This window comes from Sus scrofa, chromosome 5 (genome assembly GCF_054392235.1).
Source record: "Sus scrofa isolate SSC_HxYL_T2T_F1_AM1 chromosome 5, Sscrofa_HxYL_maternal_Yorkshire_Landrace_v2.0, whole genome shotgun sequence".
NCBI classification, from domain to species: Eukaryota; Metazoa; Chordata; class Mammalia; order Artiodactyla; family Suidae; genus Sus; species Sus scrofa.
In genome coordinates this window covers 68,922,937-68,943,772 of record NC_139387.1, presented here as the reverse complement: position 1 = coordinate 68,943,772, position 20,836 = coordinate 68,922,937, and the positions used below count along the sequence as shown (strand labels likewise).

Here is a 20,836-nt window from a genome sequence, read left to right as displayed (position 1 = left end):
GTACAGACAGAAGGCCCATGTGAAGAGGAAGTCACATTGCATTAGAGAACCAACAGGAAAGTTGTCTTAAACTTGCAAAAAAAAAAAAAAAAAAAGAGCAAAACCAAACTCTCAGTTTTTCTAGTAACAGAATACAAGCAATTTTCTGACTGTCTTTTTGATAGAAAAATGTCTTTTAATATTTCTGCTAATTGGCCCTTTTGATGCCCAGGAGGTAAAATTTCATTACACCCCTATGTGATAGGTCCATGGAGCTGAAAAGCCTTCAGGGCATACTGGATTTCCTCACAGGTATGGGACAGGAAGACACGGAATTTTGTATCAGAGAAATATGGGATTAGGTTATTTGGGAAAGGAGGTTATGAGGAAGTTACTTTCCTTCCTTCTCCCTGAAAATCCACTTCTGTCCTCACTTGCCAGTTTTTCTCTCATCACAATACAACAATAAAACAGAACCAGCCTGAGTGAGGAGACAGAAACCTAGCTGCCACTACTCAGAGAGTCCCCCTCCACTCCCTGCACACTTCCAACCAAGTCTCAGATCCCCTTTTCTGGTTAACACCTACTTAGTTTAAATTCACCTCAGGCTTCATCTTCTCAGGTAAGTGCATATGGACCCTCTGGTGTCTGCACTTTGAGTGGAGGGACCTGTCACTTTTGTTCCCCAGGAGCCCCAAAGAGTAACGAATTCATCATTGCTCAATAAATGACTCCGAATACCCTGCTTAAGATGGGTTATTATTTGTTTTTTCTACATCACAAAAAAGAATCCCATAAAAATATAATTACCAAGAAAATTCCTGTTCTGATTAGTTAAATAAAAATCAGATATTTAAGTCCTCACCCTCTGGATCCTGGATCCAAAGCAGTATGTTTTTCTTTACAAATTGTTTTGCTTTGTGCTTATGTTTCACTTTTCTCTGAAAACCATTCGTGTGTGTCTTGATAAAATCCAAATGATAATGAGAAGAATGGCCGCATGGTGCACCTTGAGGAAAATTGGGGAAATGTTGACGTTTTTCTGTTGTCCTTTAGCACTGTTTGCTTAGTGTTTTACTTCCCAGTTTCTTTTTGTTTGTTTGTTTGTTTGGGGCCACCCCCGTGGCATATGGAAGTTCCCAGGCTAGGGGTCAAATCAGAGCCACAGCTGCTGACCTACGCCACAGCCACAGCAACTTGGGATCTGAGCCATGTCTGTGACCGATGCTGCAGCGTGTGGCAATGACAGATCCTTAATCGACTGAGCAGGATCTGGGATAGAACCTGCAACCTCATGCATATTAGTCAGGTTCATTGCCACGAACCTGGGATTGAACCCACATCCTCAGGTTCAATTAGTCAGGTTCTTAACCCTGCTGTGCTGAGCCACAATGGGAACTCCTACTTCTCCATTTCTAGTACCACTTTGAAACTCTTGACGTGGCAGTCCTGCCTCTGCTCTCCTCTACCTGGTCCACTCTTTTAAACATTGCTGTCCATCTGCATCAGACAGGTCTCCATCATTGACCCTTCCATCCAAACTCATTTGTCTCATTACCTAAGAGCCTGGCTCTCTGGAGAAAATAAAACAGCCAATGGTTTCATGTTAGCTGACTGAATCTCTACGTAAGTTGAGAAAAAGCAGGGCTGGAGTTCCTCAGTGGCTCAGCAGATTAAGGATCAGGGGTGGTCACTGCTGTGGCATGGATCTGAGACATATTAGGTTTTGAGTTCTGAGCAGAGAAATGATGGAGACAGATTAGGTTTTGAGTTCTGAGCAGAGAAATGATGGAGACAGATTAGGTTTTGAGTTCTGAGCAGAGAAATGATGCAGACAGATTAGGTTTTGAGTTCTGAGCAGAGAAATGATGCAAGGCGGGGAGGGGGAAGTCCCCACAGCGCTTTGCATTCTCATGGGAACCTGAGGCACCAGGCTGAGCTGTGAAGCTTCCACTTCTTCCTCTGGCTTGGAAGCCGAGAGCAGGCAGATGCCAGGAGGGATGAGTAGGAGCAGGGGGAGGGACACGCAGATACCAGTAGGCTGAAGGGCCTCTGAGTACCACAGCACAGAAGGTTCTAACCTCTGCCCCTGGGAACTCTGCCCTCAGCCACCACAGAGAAAGAAAAAGACAGAAACAGAGAGAAAACCTAAAGCAGCACTTCTCTAGCCGAGAACTGTTGTGGCTAACAGTTTTGTAAAATCTCCTTTGATCATGAAACAGGAAGCAAGCTTGGTCAGGATGTTGACTTATAAGAAAACTTTTTTCATCCCATGTTTTAGAGTTTGATTAACATAGAGTTGATTTACAAGATGGTGATAATTTCTGCTGTACAACAAAGTGACGCAGTTATACATGCACACACATCCATTCTCTTTCAGATTCTTTTCTCACATAGATGATCACAGAATATTGGGTAGAGGTCTCTGTGCTATACAGCAGGTCCCCTTTGGCCAGTCAATTCTCATATACCTTAGTGTGCATATGCTCATCCCAAACCCAAAGGCCATCCCTCTCTACTCCTCCCTTACAATTTTTTAAGTGAAAAAACCATAATTTTTTCAAATTCTGTGGGTCTGTTTCTGTTCTGCAAATAAGTTCATTTATATCCTTTTTCTAGATTCCACATGTAAGTGATATCACATGATGTTTGTCTTTCACTGTCTAACTTTACTTAATATGATAATCTCTAGGTCTATCCACGTTGCTGAAAACGGCATCATTGCATTCTTTTTTCTGGCTGAGTAATATTGTACTGTATGTATGTACCACATCTTTACCCACTCCTCTGTTTATGGACATTTAAGTTGCTTCTATGTCTTTGCTATTGTAAATAGTGCTGCAGTGAATGTTGGGCACATGTAACTTTTTGAATTATAGTTTTCTCCAGATAGATGTCCAGGAGTGGGATTACAGGGTCAAATTTATTTTTAGTGTTCTGAGGAACCTCCACACTGTTTTCCATAATGGCTGTACCAATGTATATTACCACCAAGAGTGTAGGAGGGTTCCCTTTTCTCCATACCCACTCCAGGATTTATGGTTTGTAGATTTTTTGATGATGGCCATACTGGCTGGTGAAAGGTGGTACATCACAGCAGTTTTGATTTGTTATCACTAGTAATTAGCCATGTTGAGAATCTTTTCATATGTTTTTGGCCACCTGTATGTCTTCTTTGGAGAAATGTGTATTTAGATCTTTTGCCCCCCCCCCTTTTTGTCTTTTTAGGGCCATACGCATGCCACATGGAAGTTCCAAGGCTAGGGGTCAAATTGGAGCTGTAGCTGCCAGCCTATGCCACAGCCACAGCAATGTCAGATCCAAGCCACATCTGCAACCTCCATCACAGCTCAAGGCAGTGCTGGATACTTAAATCACGAACCAGGCCAGGGATCAAACCCACATCCTCATGGATACTGGTAGGGTTTGTTACCACCAAGCCACATGGGGAGCTCTGATCTGCCCATTTTTCGACTGGGTTGTTTATTTCTTTGATATTGTGCTGCAGGAGGTGTTTATGTATTCTAGAGATTAAAACCCTGTCTGTTGCTTCATTTGCAAATGTTTTCTCCCATTTTGTGGGTTATCTTTTTGTTTTTTTTATGGTTTCCTTTGCTGTGCAAAAACCTCTAAGTTTAATTAGGTCACATTTGTTAATTTTTGCTTTTATTCTCATTACTCTAGAGAATGGACATGAGAAGATATTGCTGCAGTTTATGTCAAAGAGTGTTCGGTTTATGTTTTCCTCTAAGAGTTTTATAGCATCCAGTCTTATATTTAGGTCTTTAATCCATTTTGAGCTTATTTTTGTGTACATTGTTATAGAGTATTCTAATTTCATTATTTTGCATATAGCTGTCCAGTTTTCCCAGCACCACTTATTGTAGAGACTGTCTTTTCTCCATTGTATATTCTTGCCTCCTTTGCCAAGATTAGTTGCCCAAAGGTGCATGGGTTTATGTCTGGGCTTTTTATCCTGTTCCACTGATCCATACTTCTGGGCGTTTTTTTGTGTGTGTCATTACCATACTGTTTTGATGACAGTAGCTTTATAGTATAGTCTGAAGTCAGGGAGCTTGATTCCTTCAGCTCCATTTTTCTTTCTCAGGATTACTTTGGCTATTCAGAGTCTTTTGTGTTTCCATACAAATTTTAAATTGTTTTTGTTCTAGTTCTGTGAAAAACGACATTGGTAATTTGACAGGGATTGCATTGAATCTGTAGATTGCTTTGGGTAGTATGCTCATTTTGACAATGTTGATTCTTCCAATCCAAGAGCATGGTATATCTTTCGTACTGTTTGTGTCATCTTTGATTTCTTTCATCAGCATCTTATAGTTTTCAGAGTACAGATCTCTTGTTGATCTGCTGCTGGTTGTAAATAATCTTATTGTCTATCTCTAAGCCAAATACTCTCATTAGAATGTTGGAGGTGGAGACGGTCATTTTAAAGTAAACAATTTTGGATGAAAAGAGAGCCCTACACCTGTAATAGAAGAACACTGTGAGACGCATGATCAATTTTAAGAAAAGTCAAAAGAAGTTCTACATCTGGGTGTATTAGGGTGGCTCTGTCACAGCCCAGGAGCAAAGTCTTTTTTTTTTTTCTTTTGTCTTTTTTTTGTCTTTTTAAACACATGGAAGTTCCCAGGTGATGGGTTGAATTGGAGGTGCACAGCAACAGCAAAGCCAGATGCCAGATCTGAGCCGCATATGTGACCTACACTGTAACTTATGGCAATGTCAGATTCTTAACCCACCAAGCAGAGGTGGGGATCAAACCCACATCCTCATGGATACTAGTAAAGTTCATTACCACTGAACCACAACAGGGACCCCCAAGAAAACTTTATTAAAAAGTACCCACACTCCCAAAAGGGTGCTTTTTCTAGTGTGTACAAGGGATATCACATGGCTAGCAGGAGTTTTGTCTCAGCCCCTCAGAGTTCACTGGAGTGGTCTTGGAGTTATATTTGCTCCAGTCAAATCTGGCAAGACAGCTTCAAACCATGGGCCCCATGGGGCTTTGTTGAGGCAGGCATATCAACAGCCACACATCAGAATGCCAGATGGAGGGGATTTATCATGGGATTGGAGCCTCTTAAGACAGGGATGATTCCTGTGACTTTGCTCAGAAGGTAAGTGGCTTTGCCAAGAGCACCAACATAAGGGTTGTGTGTAGTAGGGGGTGTCTTCTACTTAGTAGCTTGGGATTACTAAGGCATTCTTGACTCTCTGCTTATTACTTCTGTGTTCCTGGGCAAGCTACTCAACTTCTCTGCACTCCAATTTGATTTTTTGTAAAATGAGCGAAAAAACAGTGTATCTGTTCATTTATAGGTAGTTTTCTTCAACTCCAATGCTTGTCCAAAGGGTCTGCAACCAGCTAGAGGTCAGAGTTTGTAACGTCAGTGAAGAAGGACCACCTCAGAGTCCCATAGAAAAAGACACGACAAGGCACCTCCAACTCCCTACACTTTCATTGCAAAGAGTAAACTCTTAGGAACAGGTTTCTGATGTTTTTGCTTAGATAATATTCAGATCTTTCTGGTGTGTTGATCAAGATTTCCAGACCTCTTTTTAGTTGAGAAACAACTTCATGAGACCATGACCAAAAATCCAGTTGAATAGGAATTAATGCCATAAGGCTGAATAAACAGATGAGGGATATTTTACCATGGTTATTTAGAATACTGCTGATGCTGTTTAATGCTGGATTTTTCAGAATCTGTAATGAGGCCCTTTTTCATTTTAAGTTGTCTGTACATCTTACCAATCCAATAGTTTCTTTGGTAAACTGAAATGAAACATTTTAAATGATATCTGATTTTTACTGTCTGACCTCGCTCACCCCCAGTTCAGAAATGTATTCTCTTTACTTTTCACGGAAGTACAGTCATCGCAAAGTTTCAGAGAAAAGAAATCCCAGAAGGCAACAGTGAGGTTAAGCCACATGTCACTTCAGGACCTTGTCCCTGTTATACGTAGCAAATGTGAGTTTGATCAACATGGCCTATTGATGGATGATCAAACTCAAGAGCTTCTCTACTTGACAACATCCCTTAATGACCTGGGACCGAAAGAATGGTATGCATAGATGTCGGCAAAACATCCTACTAAACATCACAGAATCTAGGTGTTGTGAAAGAAAAAGAATGTAAAGGGTATTTCAGCTTTTCCCAAGGCAGTAAGAAAAAGCAGGAAGAAACTGCAGGTGCCTCTGTGATATTTCTAATAAGTAAACTTCGTCTGACTTTTATGAGGTTCAATATAATTTCCAAATATGCATTTCAAATTCTTGCAATAAGATCTACCTAAGAAGACACACCATCCCTTGCCTTCAATGCTAGAGTCTCAGTGTGCTCCACAAAGACTTGCCTACACCCAAGGGAGACCAGGTTTTTGTGAATTTCATGAGTGTTTGCTGAAACAAATTAGTTTTCTTTGGAGCTGATATAGTGAGAACATGTTCCCTGCAGCTTAGCACCACATCCTTAGAGAACCTGTCTTTGAGAAGAACAAAGCAAAAAGCATCATTTCTTTCCTCTGAAATTCTTCTTGCGTAAGAAGAGTCACGTGAATGCTCTGCAAGCTGTAGAAGCTATTGATGCAAACAAGACTCATAAGCAAAGTGTGTTGAAAAGTTAGTTACCCAACCCAGGTGCCTCTTTGGCCCTGGGTTAACCCAGTCATGAACAATGCGTACTCCAGTACTGAAAGGTACAACTTCTTTCTCTGATTGCCCAAATATGACTGATGCAATCATAGCATTACTTGCTGGAAAGGATGTGGAGAAAAGGGAACCCTCCTACCCTGTTGGTGCGAATGTAAATTGTTGGAACCACTGTGAAAAACAGTATGAATATTTCTTTCTTTTTTTTTTTTTTTGTCTTTTTTCCATTTCTAGGGCTGCTCCAACAGCATATGGAGATTCCCAGGCGAGGGGTCTAGTCGGAACTGTAGCCACTGGCCTACGCCAGAGCCACAGCAACGAGGGATCCAAGCAGCGTCTGCAAACTACACCACAGCTCATGACAATGCCAGATCCTTAACCCACTGAGCAAGGCCAGGGATCAAACCCGCAACCTCATTGTTCCTAGTCGGATTCGTTAACCACTGCGCCACGACGGGAACTCCAAAGATTTCTTAAAAAGCCAAATTTAGAACTACCATATGATCCAGCAATTCCACTGCAGGGCATATATCTGAAGGACACTGTAATTTGAAAAGATACATGCACCCTGATGTCCATCGCAGCACTATTTATAATGGCCAAGATATGGAAGCAACCTAAATGTCCATCAACAGAGATAAAGATGATATGGCATATCTTCTATTGTGTGTATTCTAATATATACATATATTTAGAATATTACTCCTTTGTAAAAAAGAATGAAATAAAGCCATTTGCAGCAACATGAATGGACCTAGAAATTACCATACTAAGTGAAGTGAGAAAAGGCGAGTATCATATGAGATCACTAATACACAGAGTCTAATAAAAATGATACAAAAGAACATATACACAAAACAGAAACGGACTCAAAGATTCCAAAAGCAAACATACGATTGCCAAAGGGGAAATGCAGGTTAGAAGGATAAATTAGCAGGTTGGGATTAACATATACACACTACCATATATAAAATAGATAATCAACAAGGACCTACTGTACAGAACATGGAAATCTACTCAATACTGTGTAATAACCTATATGGGAAAAGAATTTGAAAAGGAATAGATTTATATATGTGTATATGTATATGTATAACCAATTCACTTTGCTCTATACCTGAAACTAATGCAACATTGTAAATCAACTATACCCCAATATGTTTTTTTTTTTTAAATCTTATCATTACTTAACTCTGGGAATAAGCTCTTAATCCAGGCTTGAAAAGATAGATACCATTTTCTTGATTTGGGCCCAACAACTCTAATTTGCTTACATAGCCAACTGTCCTCCTATGATTGTTTGTGTGGTTCGCCATGACATGTGGTCCATCTCTGTCTGGGTTTCTAGCTTCTTAGTTTTCTCCATGGAGTTTTGTGGGGACTCTGCAGTATCATTGCCAATGGCTGAGTCAGGACCATTTCTGGCCTATATCTTACATAGGTAGATACAAAAAGGCTGTCTTATGACTTCAAAGAAATATCTTCAGCCTCAACTTTAGGTTTTGCATTCAGCTTTTTTTTCTTTTTTTGGCTGCATCCATGGAGGCTCCCAGTCCAGGGACTAAACCCATGCCAAAGCAGCAACCTGGGCCACTGGATTGACAACAGTGACCAACAGAGTGAAGAGAATAGTAATTAGCGTAGAGATGTTGGGAAAAATAAAGATACACTCATGAAGTTGACAGACTATCAAACAATTAGGCATGTAAACCTGATATTTCAATTATTCAAATGAACCTACTCTGGCAGCTTCATGGGTACTGTACCAAGAAACTGAATCATCCCAGTGGAGAAAGGTAATAAGGCAAGGTACACAGTGTAATGATGATCTTTGACTTCTTTCGATGGGATTGATAAAAATTCAACTGCTTCTTTTATAAAGAATCACCCTTTTACAGACAAAACTACAAACCCAAGTCAAAGCCTGCCAATGAAATTACAGGAGAGTGTAGATCCAAAATTGGAAGGGCTGTTTACCTGGTGGTGGGGCATAAAGTGTGCACAGTGCCATGAACATGACAGATGGTACAATGGATACTCTTGAGATGGACTTCTAAGTTAATTAGAGATATTGGTACAAAATCAATTTGTGCCAAATTTGGAAGATATAAACAATATTTTGAAGTTAAAACTTAGATCAACATTTTCAAACCCCAGGACCAATCAAGTTTTTGCTTGTCTTCTTTTTGTCCGAGAAAGAGGAAAAGGACTCTGACATCTGCAACTGCCCAATACGCTTTCTAATCCGACTCAAAATGAAAGGAGGGGCTCAAATCAATAAAATTAGGAATGAAAAAGGAGAAATTAAACTGACTGCACAGAAATACAAAGGATCATAAAAGACTACTATAAGCAAATATATGCCAATAAAATGGACAACCTAGAAGAAATGGACAGATTCTTACAAAGGTACAACCTACCAAGACTGAACCAGGAAGAAATTGAAAATATGAACAGACCAATCTCAAGTACCAAAATTGAAAATGTAATTAAAAACCTTCCAAAAAACAAAAGTCCCGGACCTAATGGCTACACAGGTGACTTAGAAAGTCACCAAGTGAAGGTACTTCTGCCAAGACTTCGGTGAACACAAAGGAAGAGAAGACTAGTTCTGTAAATAAACTGGTAGACAGTCTACAACCCAAGGAAAATAACTGCTTACAATTAACTGAAATCTCAATCATAGTGTTCAATTGTCTACACATCATTCATCCTTAAGAAACAAACTTGGCATTCCCATTGTGGCTCAGTGGTAACAAACCCAACTAGCATCCATGAGGATGTGGGTTTGATGCCTGGCCTTGCTCAGTGGGTTAAGGATCTGGCATTGCCATGAGTTGTGGTGTAGGTCACACATGTGTCTTGGATCTGGCATTGCTATGACTATGGTGTAGGCTGGCAGCTACAGGTCAAATTCAACCCCTAGCCTGGGAACTTGCATATGCTGCAGGTGTGGCCCTAAAAAGACAAAAAAAAAAAAAAAAGCAAACTTCTTTAACATTCCTCAAATCTGACCTGAACAGATCCAAATGCTTTTTTTTTTTTTTTAATTGCAGTTTATTCTGAAGAAATCCTTTCTGTCAAATAAAAAAAAAAAAGTTACCTTCCTTTAAATAAAGAATCTGTGAATGAATGGTTGAGGCACATGCCTCCTGAAGTATGGAGAACTGATAAATATCTCACAAACCAACATCATACTACCGGAGAACTACTGACAATGTATATTAACTATAGAATCCTTTCCGAAATCAGAAAAACTTCCTCTTCAAATGTAAATCTTTGGGAGGAATATCATGGAGCAGTGATAAACAAAAAGAACAATTGCCTGGGCATCCAAGTTGGCCAAGATGAATCTGAATAAACTGATAGTAACTTCAATCACAGCCAGAGTCCCTTCACAGCCAGAGTGATTTCCTTACATAGTAGATCTATTAATTCTCTGTAATTGTCCTGAAAATATTTTGATATGTACTGTTTTATTTACAAATTTAGTTATTTTAAACCCACTATGGCACAGTAGGTTAAAGATCTGACTGCAGTGGCTCAGATTGCTACAGAAGCATGGGTTCCATCTCCATCCTGGTGCAGTGGGTTAAGGATCCAGGCATTGCCTCAACTGTAGTGTAAATCACAGCCACGGCTCAGATTTGATCTCTGACCAGGGAACTTTCATATTCTATGGGTGCTGCAAAAAAAAAAAAATTAGTTACTTTTATCTATAGAGGTAAATATACTGAAGTTAAATGAGCCATTCTTCCATTATACAAATTTTAACATTTTTTTGGCTTATAAAGACATAGTATTGGTATGCATAGAATATTCCAATGAAATTTATGCCCATATACAGATTTTATTCATCCAGAATTTATTTCAGTGTATATTACAAAATAAAATATTTCATTTCACAAAATTTTCACCCATTTGACTCAAGACATTGAGTTTTGTCTTTATTCTCTATTGATTTGCTTTGCCATCCTGAAGACAGATTGAATACTTTTGTATGGAAATATATATTTATAGATCACCTTTGTTGTTTCATTATCTGCCTCATGGCAAATTCATACAGGAAACTTGTTTAATTTTTTGAAACCTGTTTAATATCTAATAAGAGTATTCAATCCATTTATTATTCCTTTTAGAATTATCTTTGAGACTTCTATTGATTACTCTTTTATCTCAATTATTCTGAACACTTCTTTTCAATAGACTTTTTTTTTCTTTTCTTTTTTTTTTTTTTTTAGGGCCACATCTGAGGCATATGAAGTTCCCAGGTCAAATTGGAGCTACAGCTGCTAGCCTACACCACAGCCACAGCAATGTGGCATCAGAACTGTGTCTATGACCTACACCACAGTGCAAGGCAACGCCGGATCCTTAACCCACTGAGCAAGGCCAGGGATCGAACCCTCATCTTTATGGATTCCAGTCAGGTTCATAACCGACTGAGCCACAGCAGGAACTCCCTCAATAGACTTTCACATTTGGAGTTGGCTGAAGTAAATATTTTTCAGAGGAAGATATCTTTTCTCTTTCTTCTCACAACATTAACATCTGCACATGAAAACTGTGTTCCCAAAATGCATATTTTTTTTCTGTTTTCTCATCCTTGAATGGAGTTATATCCTGCTGTGAAATGGGAAACTGTTACATCAAAAAGGAGAGCTCTCAGTATTAGGACATTTTCACTCAAGAATTGGCCACTTTCCGCCTACTTTCTCTAATATAAAACTGGAGAGCAGTTTGGTCATGTAGTGATAGTATGATTTCTAGTAATTGATAATGTTACCAAGCGTTGCTACTCTTCACCCTGGGTAAACCTAAGTGGTCTCTTGAGGCCAGGAGAAGACCGTAAAGCGTGCTTTCAGTTCAGAGAAGGTGACAGGCAAAGACCGACACGTCCAAGCCTGTGTTACCGCTGTTGGCACCACTCTAGGGATGCTGGTGCTCCAAACCCAAGGTCATGCAAAGTGGTTTTTTGCTGAAATTTTTGTATTCTGGCTCCCCAGATGGGGGCATGGGCTACCTTCTATCCTCAGTTGTGGGAATTCTATGACTTGTTTATTCCATCCTCAGAGTTGTAGGGCAGCCAGTGCACAAGAGTCCCAGGGTCCTCATTTCAGGTAGGGGCCTTCACTGGCCTTGTGCCCTGCCCTGATGTGATTTCCTGAGTGTAGCTTTTCTCATCTGGGGCAGTTTTCATGCTTGTTTTTTTTTTAATTTAATTTTATTTTATTTTTAAATTTTGTATTGTATTCTTTTTTATGGCCATACCTGCAGCATATGGAAGTTTCTGGGCCAGGTGTCGAATTGGAGCTGCAACTGCAGGCCTACACCACAGCCACACAGGATCTGAGCGCCGTCTGTGACTTAGGCAACGTCAGATCCTTCACCCACTGAGCAAAGGCCAGGGATTGAACCCACATCCTCGGAGAGACAATGTCAGGCTCATAACCTGCTGAACCGCAATGGGAACTCCGCCATGCCTGTTTTAAAGGCTGTCATTAGAAGTGCTCAAAAACTACTTTTAGGCCACTTCTCAGTTTTCTATCTGTCATGGCTCTGGTGGGAAAACTTCTACTTGTTATTAAGGAACTTGGTTAATTCTAGCCCATCAATTGCTATAGCTGTAGAAATTTCTTCCATATTGTAACACGTATCCAGTTTAAAATTCAATCAGGTACCATGCTGTATTTCCCCTGTATTACAGGGTATTTCCGTAAGATACTGGAAGAGAAGACAAGTCATTTTTCACTAGAAATCTCTGCATTTTTAGACATGTGCTGCCATTTGCTTTGAAGGTACCTACTTTATCCCAGTGAAGGATTAAAAAATGAGCACATGTAGGCATTGCTCATCTCTATTCATGTTCCCTTTACACACTATCATCATATTCAGCCTTGCTTCACTTAAATCTTAATGTCCACCCTTTTTATAAGCACAAATATTGAAGAAGCCTAATTGCTGTAAGATGTATTGAGCTATATATATGGTTCATTGTTTGAAAACAACTTAGCTGGATTTCCTTTTGTTCAACATCTGGAAGAAAACTATTATCTTTATTCTAAACCAGCACTATTGAATCAGCTTTCTGCCATGGTGGAAATATTTCCCATCAGTGCACCCAAAATTGTAGCCACTAGCTATAGGTGGCAACGGGGCACTTGGGAGTTGTCTAGATTTCTAAATTTTAGGTAAGTATAATTGACCTGAATATAAACACTCAAATGCGATTAATCATGACTACATTGGACAGTAGCTTTAAAGCTATGGTCTGGATTTAGACATCAAAGTGTTTAGAAAAGAATATTGTTCACCACTGATTTTTTTTTTTTTTTTTTTTTTTACCACCAATGTCAGGATTTGTCAGGAGTGGCAAAATCAATACATATTTTAAAACAAACTCTTTGGATACTTCTTGTTAAAAAAATGGTACAGGTATAGGTCATATGCACTAGGAGATACCTGTTTGTTATGTTTACACAAATGAGTAGTTGAACAAGGTATTACTCAAGGACTGATTTCAAAAGACCTAATGCTTGTGGTCAGTCAGAAGAAATTGTGTTGGAGAAGCAGTAAACAGGCAGTGAAGGAATAGAGAGCCACGACAAACATCCTAATTATGGGAAAACTGTACTATGAAGTGTAATGCATGGTTTCAAGGATGGGCTTTGGTGATGAACAAGAGAAAGTGAGGCGTGGCACTTGTCCACTGTGTAATGTTGGCAAGTTACATAGACTCCATAAGCATCATCCATTTTACTACTAAAGTGGCAGTGATAACAATAGTTTTATAACTTTGAGGATACAATGTCTCAGATTAAATAAATACCACACATGTTAACTTTTCATATGATTAACTCCTCCCTGCATGACAGCATAAAATTATACAAATGCAGAATGATGCGAATATTAGAAAACAGCACCCTGGTATGCAGGGGAAAAAATACTTTGATAATGGACAAGTCAATAGAACTTCAGTCTTCCCAAATCCTCAAGAAAAGGAAATAACATGACTTTATTTATAGATGCCGGAGAATATAAATTGATACCAAGAGGAGGCAGTATATAATACATTAAACAGGACTCTGGTACAGGAAGAGATTTGGGTTTAAAACTTAACTATGTAATTCAGGGATTCTTTGACTTTAAACAAATCATGTAACCTTTTAAAGTCAAGTATAGGAGTTCCCGTCATGGCTCAGTGGTTAACGAATCCAACTAGGAACCATGAGATTGCGGGTTCAATTCCTGGCCTTGCTCAGTGGGTTAAGGATCCAGCATTGCCTTGAGCTGTGGTGTAGCTTACAGATGCGGCTCGTATCCCGCGTAGCTGTGTGGCTGTGGCATAGGCCAGTGGCTACAGCTCTGATTCGACCCCTAGCCTGGGAACCTTCATTTGCTGCGGGAGCGGCCCAAGAAATGGCAAAAAGACAAAAAAAAAAAAAAAAAAAAAAGTCAAGTATAAAGTGGAAATAATGATGTCTGTCTTGACTGTCATATTAGAGCTTTCAGTATTACTCAAGAATTGTGTTAAACTATCTTCAACTTTAATATATTATACAGAAAGGCCCCACTCTTCAGATTTTTGTTCCCAGAATCACTGCAGTTATGCTTTACTTGTTAATAAAGCAATAAATTCTAAAAGCAGTAGAAGTAAAATGATTCACTGATGAACTGACATTTACAAAATCAACAACCACCCACCCTCCCTTGCCACCTGGCTTTAGCCTCCATCTGTGTCATGACACCCACTACATCACGAGATGCCTTTCGCCAGCTGTCAGATGTGAACATGACAGTATAGTGCACACAGTGTACTATGCAAATTAAATTTGCTTTCAAAGTATTTAAGATTTTACAGGAGCCATGGAAGTAAAATGAAAGATTTGTTTAAATCACAGGCCAAGTTATTGACAAATGAGAGAACATTGGAGCTATACTAAGTTAATGATTTAACTATAGAAAATCAACAGGGGCACCAAGAAGGTTGGTAGATGCTTCAAAGCAGAATGAATTGAAGAAGAAAATATTAAGAGATGCTCTTGGTTAAAAGTAAACTTGGAGGAGTTCCCATTGTGGCACAGCAGAAACGAAGCCGACTAGGAACCATGAGGTTGCGGGTTCCATCCCTGGCCTCTCTCAGTGGGTTAAGGATCCAACATTGCCGTGAGCTGTGGTGTAGGTCGCAGATGCGGCTCAGATCCTGCATTGCTGTGGTTTTGGTGTAGGTCAGCAGCTACGGCTCTGAATAGATCCCTAGCTTGGGAACCTCCATATGCCGCAGGTGCAGACCTAGAAAAGGCAAAAGGACACAAAGGAAAAAAAAAAAGAAAAAAGTAAACTTGGAAAGGTATTCTTTTTTTTTTTTTTTTTGCAAAAATGATACAGCATATGATCATATTACAAAAGCCAAACATGATGTATAGTTGCTATCCTGATATTAAAAAATTAGGTTGAGGAGTTCCCACTATAGTTCAGTGGGTCACAACCCAACTAGTACCATGACAATTTGGGTTCGGTCCCCGGCCCTACTCAGTGGGTTAAACATCCAGCATTGCTGTGTGCTGTGGTATAGGTCATAGATGTGGCTTGATCTGGTGTTGCTGTGAGCTGTTTTGTAGCCTGGCAGCTGCAGCTCCAATTTGACCCCTAGCCTAGGAACTTCCATATGCCGCAGGTGTGGCCCTAAAAAGACAAAAAAAAAAGTCATTGGTAAAGTTTCTCGTAAGATAAAGGAAAATTAAATAAAGACATTTATGTGGTATAGAGGTATAGAGGATCTTTGGGAAAACTTTTTTTAAGAAACGATGTAGCTATAGTTTGAAGAGTCCAGGCTCTGCATCAGGCCTCACGGATGCAGATTCTAGTGCTAAAGCTACGTGGATTAACTTGTTCTCTCTGCCACTCAAGTTTCCTCATCTGGGTGGGGCTAACAGCCCTCGGAGAGCATTGACTAACTTGTTCTCTGTGCCCCTCCATTTCCTCATCTATAAAATGGAGATAACAGCCCTCGGAGAGTGGTTTGAATGGTTGAAGGAGATAATGTCTCTGCAATATTTTACGTGCTCAATACGATCTCAAAAATCATATGAATTATTTAAATACATAATAGAAATCATAAAAATATTTATTTTCGTTAGTTCCAAATAGGTGAAAACTTCTCTCATCTCTTCCATTTCTTGCCTCCGATCATATGTGTGTATACATGATCAAACTACTTTGAATGAACCGGATTTTATCAGTGCCATTCATGTATTTGTTTGTTCAACACATATTTGTTAAAGCTGCATTTGTCAGGCATTCTACTAGAAGATGTAAATCCAAAGATGAAGAAAAAAAATCCCTGATACTTACACAGATAACTCAATCTTCATATGGTAAGTACAAGGATATAAGAATTCATAGTTACTGAATGGTCTGGAGATCAACCTTAGTTTTTACTCTACCTGACTGCCTAAATCATTGAGGAAGATTCTTAATAAGCCGAGATCCATGTAGGTACAGAAGGGACTCAGAGAATAATTGCACAAATAACGTGCAGAAATAAATGGAAAGTGTCTGATTTGTTTAAAGGTAAGACTTAGAGGATTTTTTTTCATGTTCTAAGTCATATATTCTTTTAATTCTCTTAAAATAAGCATGTACTGCTTTGAAAATCACCCATAGAAACGACTGAAGAGTTTTGTTAGTGTCTCCAACATAGAACTCTCAGCCACTCTGAACCATCACAGGCTGGGGAAATGCAGGAGGCCCAGACCATCAACGCTGAGAGTCCCGAAGTCTGATGGGCGCCCAAAGTGAAGGCACCACTGACAGGCTTCCGGCGCACCCTAAGCCGACCACAGAGCCCCGCCTCCAACATCTCCGAGTCCGCCGCCCTCCACTGCAACCCCTGCCCGGGTTTGGACAGTTGCTCAAACGCTGACAGCTCCCTCTAGTGGCAACGTTTGCTTTCTTTACACGTGGGGATTGAAGAAAAGGCAATTTGAAGATCAACAGGAAACACGCTAAAGACTAGCCTGGTTTTAATGAAAATGCAAGTGGCAGGGCAGCGCATGCAGTCTTCCGGATACTTGCTACTAAAGACCTATAGTGAGAACTATTGTAAAGATACAGGAACTGGGGAGGGAGGCAAAAAGGTGATGGTGATTGTCTGTTAATATTCTTTGCAAGGCCTAGATTAAAAACAAAGCATAGAAGTTAAAGTTAGATATATAAGTAAGGGGCAACTAAGAAGCAAGACCTTAAATGGTCTCTAGCATATCAAAACCAATTCTGCAAAATCAAATTTATTATTACCAAAGGGAAACATAGTGGGGAGGGATAAATTAGGAGTGTGAGATTAACCTATACACACTACTATGTGTGAAATAGATAACCAGCAACAACCTACCACATGGCACAGGGAACTAACTCTACTCAATACTCTTTAATAACCTATATGGGAAAAGAATCTGAAAAATAATGGATATATGTATGTGAATAACTGAATCACCTTGCTGCACACCCAATACCAAGACAACATTGTAAATCAACTGTACATGTTTTAAAAAATAAAGTTCTCGCAGATCCCGTTGTAACTCGTTGGTAATGGACCCTTCTAGTATCTATGAGGAAAAGGGTACCTTCCCTGGCCTAGCTCAGTGGGTTAAGGACCCAGAGTTCCTGTGAGCTGTGGTATAGGTCACAGATGTGGCTTGGGTCTGGCCTTGCTGTGGCTGTGGTGTAGGCCCAGAGCTGCAGCTCCGGGTCGACCCCTAGCATGGAACTCCCAAATGCCATAAGTGCAGCCCTAAGAATAAATAAATAAATAAATAAATAAATAAATGTTTTCTTTTTTATGTTGTCATAAGTCTTTAATGTTTTAAAGTAAAAGATACAGAGTCATGTATCTCAAATAGTTTACCAATTATGGGGGTGTAGTTTTCCAGAAATGGGGGAAGATTAAGGATGATTTATAATACAACCAAGATAAAGAATATATAAGCTTTGGGAGTTCCCGTTGTGGTGCAGTGGTTAACGAATCTGACTAGAAACCATGAGGTGGCGGGTTCGGTCCCTGCCCTTGCTCAGTGGGTTAACGATCCGGCGTTGCCGTGAGCTGTGGTGTAGGTTGCAGACGCGGCTTGGATCCCGCATTGCTGTGGCTCTGGCGTAGGCCAGTGACTACAGCTCCGATTCGACCCCTAGCCTGGGAACCTCCATATGCCACGGGAGCGGCCCAAAGAAATAGCAAAAAGACCAAAAAAAAAAGAATATATAAGCTTTGTTTTTAAAACCTCATAATAGATTTATATTTATAATATGAAACATGCTAAATATTTATAAATAGATTTATATAATAGATTTTCAGTTTAATAATGTAATTATATTTTTTAAAATGTCATAACATTAGGTATTCAAACAAGTATGTATATTCCTGATGGTTAGGGGACAAGGATAAGTTTAAGGGACAAATTTTAAGATAGCCAATTTCCTTATATGTTCTTTTCCAACAAATAGTCTGCTTGAACAATTTTTAAGAAGTACAGTTAAAATAAAATATTGATAAGAGTTCCCAGTGTAGTGCATTGGGATCCAGGGATCTCTGCTGCTCCCAGCCCCCTACAGTGGGTTAAAGGATCCAGCACTGCTGCAATTGTGGCTCAGATCTGTTTCCTGGCCCAGGAACTCCATATGTCAAGGGGTGGCAAAAAAGAAAATAAATATATTGGTACAAATTTTTATTGGAAAGTGGGATAGAAATATTAATTCAAAGGAAAAAGGGAATAAAGTAAAATGCTTGACCCTTAAGGAAAAGCTTTTAAAATGTGTTTTATATAGATATTGGTGCATACCAAATCACAATTATATATAGATACACTTTTCAAAAAACTAATTCTGGAGGGTGACAAGGACTCCTTAAATCTGTGGGTCTACGAGATGAGCAGAGGCCATCTGAGTACTTAAGACAACGATAATCAACAATTTAAATGAACACAGATGTTAAAATCCACACATCCTGATAGTGGCCCTTCAACAAGTTCTCCTGGGAAGCTGGCATCCATAACACCAGTTTGAAATGCTGCCTCAGTAAGTATCTCGCCATCCTAAATGCAGAGATGATGTGACCTGACCTGGTTTGTATTGATTGTTTACTGAAACAATTTCCAACCTTGGAGGTCAGAGAATCCTGGCCACTGGCGAGAAGAGGAAGGGATTTCCATTGATTTTTCCCAAAGCCTCTGGGAGGACAGCATCATCACTGGCACAGAGTTCAGGTCCAGAAGTCAAAGCCAAGAGCATGAGCCACTCCGCCAGTCCTTCTTCCAAACAGCCCAGTTTCTGGCTCCGCCTGTGTGTTTTCAGTCTCAGATGAGGAGTCAATTAGGACAAGTCTAGTGTCAAAGATGCCCCAGGATAGACTTCCTGGATTTTAGAGGTTTTTTTTTTTTTTTTTTTTTTTTTTTTTTGTCATAAAACCATCAGGTTAAAAAAAGAAGAAGGGATCTTGTGTCAAACTTTTATCTATGAAAACTCAATTAAATTGAACAGATCAAATATAACCTTAACCCTGGACTCCTGTGCATGGAGGAACTTGGATGGCATCAAATGAGCAGGGATAGAAACACCCACTGTGGGGAGGGCCACGCTGGCCAGCCCGCCTCCTTGCTGGTCCATTTCTCTGGCTACAGTTTCACGATTATTATCCCAGATTTCAACAACCAAGTTTTTCCTTGAAAACCTTTTTGAGGAATCTACTAAGTTCTTTCTGTTTCAGTGGTGCACAAAATTTCCCCTGCTGCTTTATCCCTTTAAAATGTAGACTAGAAGCCTATCCCAAACCTCCCAGGTCACATCTATTTAATAAAGACTTAAATGTACTGTAAACATACCGACAAGTTTTGCAGGAAATACTCTTTGCTCCCTAAGCACACCATGCATGGCCACAGAAGCTCATCCGTTTGTTGATGCCAGGCGGGAGACAGAGTCAAGCTTTCTGGTGGAAAAGTCCCTTCCCTAGCTAAGAACATCAGTATCAGTTTGTTTTTTGATCGAATTTAGATTTGGGGTGTACTGTCTTGTTATGTGTTTCTTCAATTTCTCATGCTCCAATTTTCTCGATGCTCCAGGAGATTTAAAATCATAATCAGTTGTGATTTAAAGTATCATTCCTTTGGGCCCATGCTGATTCTTGAGAACATGCTATGGAACGGAAATGGCTACAACTAGCAGACAATTCTGTTGTCTTAGCTCCCCCAGAGGCACAGGAGTAAGGATGTGGTAAAGACTGTTCTCCATGTCAATCCCTTTACAGATTCCAAACCTCAAACAGTCACAGACAGAAGTCTGGGCAAGCAGGATGGACCTATTTGCATATCCTCTGACGTCGTCCAGGGTCTTGCAAAGTCCAGCCCAGCTGGCATTCACGGCATATAACATAGGGTATAATATATGAGTAGGAGCCATATCAGCTCAACGGCATTTAAAGTGATCTAATGGGGGAAGGGGTGGTCAGACCATGTAAGGGATAAAGCAGTTTTGCACTGGGAGCTGCAGCTGGCCAAGGTAACCTAACACTACCAAATCATGAAGAATTTTGTCACGTGATTCTCTGTTTTTTGGAGTTTTTCTGGACACAAACCCTTAACCGACATCAATTTGTATCCAGCAAACACAACTGGACGTTCCCCCCTCCCCCTTTTTTTTGGTCAGCAAATTCCAAATTCTCTGCAAACTCTGCCAGATGGAAATGTCTGTTTCTGATATTGGACTTGATTTTGTGTAAAATCTGTTCGCGTTGTCCACATAGTCAAAGATGAGGTTTGGCATGTATTTACTTGAGCCAGGGCTGAACTGAACAATGTGACTGGGGAACAGCAGTCTGATCAGGTTAATGAGAACTAAGAGAGCTTGCTCTCAAGCCCATGGTGTTGATGAGAAGAGGGGACTCCCTCTTGTAGGAGCTAAACACATACTTTATTATCGCAACACAATTCTCAAAGTTGTGTTTACAAGAAGGTTTCTCACAATACCTCATTTTCCGTGGTGTCCTCTGGTGGGTGAACGGTGGTTCTGGAACTGGTTCTGTAATAGTAAGTTAGGCAATGCAACCTGGAACAATAAATTCTGCCTGTCTCAGATCACATTACAAATTGTCAACGCCAGCTATACTATTTAACAACTGGTTAATCAGTTGTTAGA

At 39.9% G+C, this 20,836-nt stretch overlaps 1 pseudogene; it reads right to left on the bottom strand.

Annotated features, from left to right (window-relative positions):
- Window positions 1-19,670: 19,670 nt before the first annotated feature.
- LOC100624127 (polynucleotide 5'-hydroxyl-kinase NOL9 pseudogene) lies at window positions 19,671-20,822 on the bottom strand (annotated as a pseudogene).
- Between the last annotated feature and the right edge of the window lie 14 nt (window positions 20,823-20,836).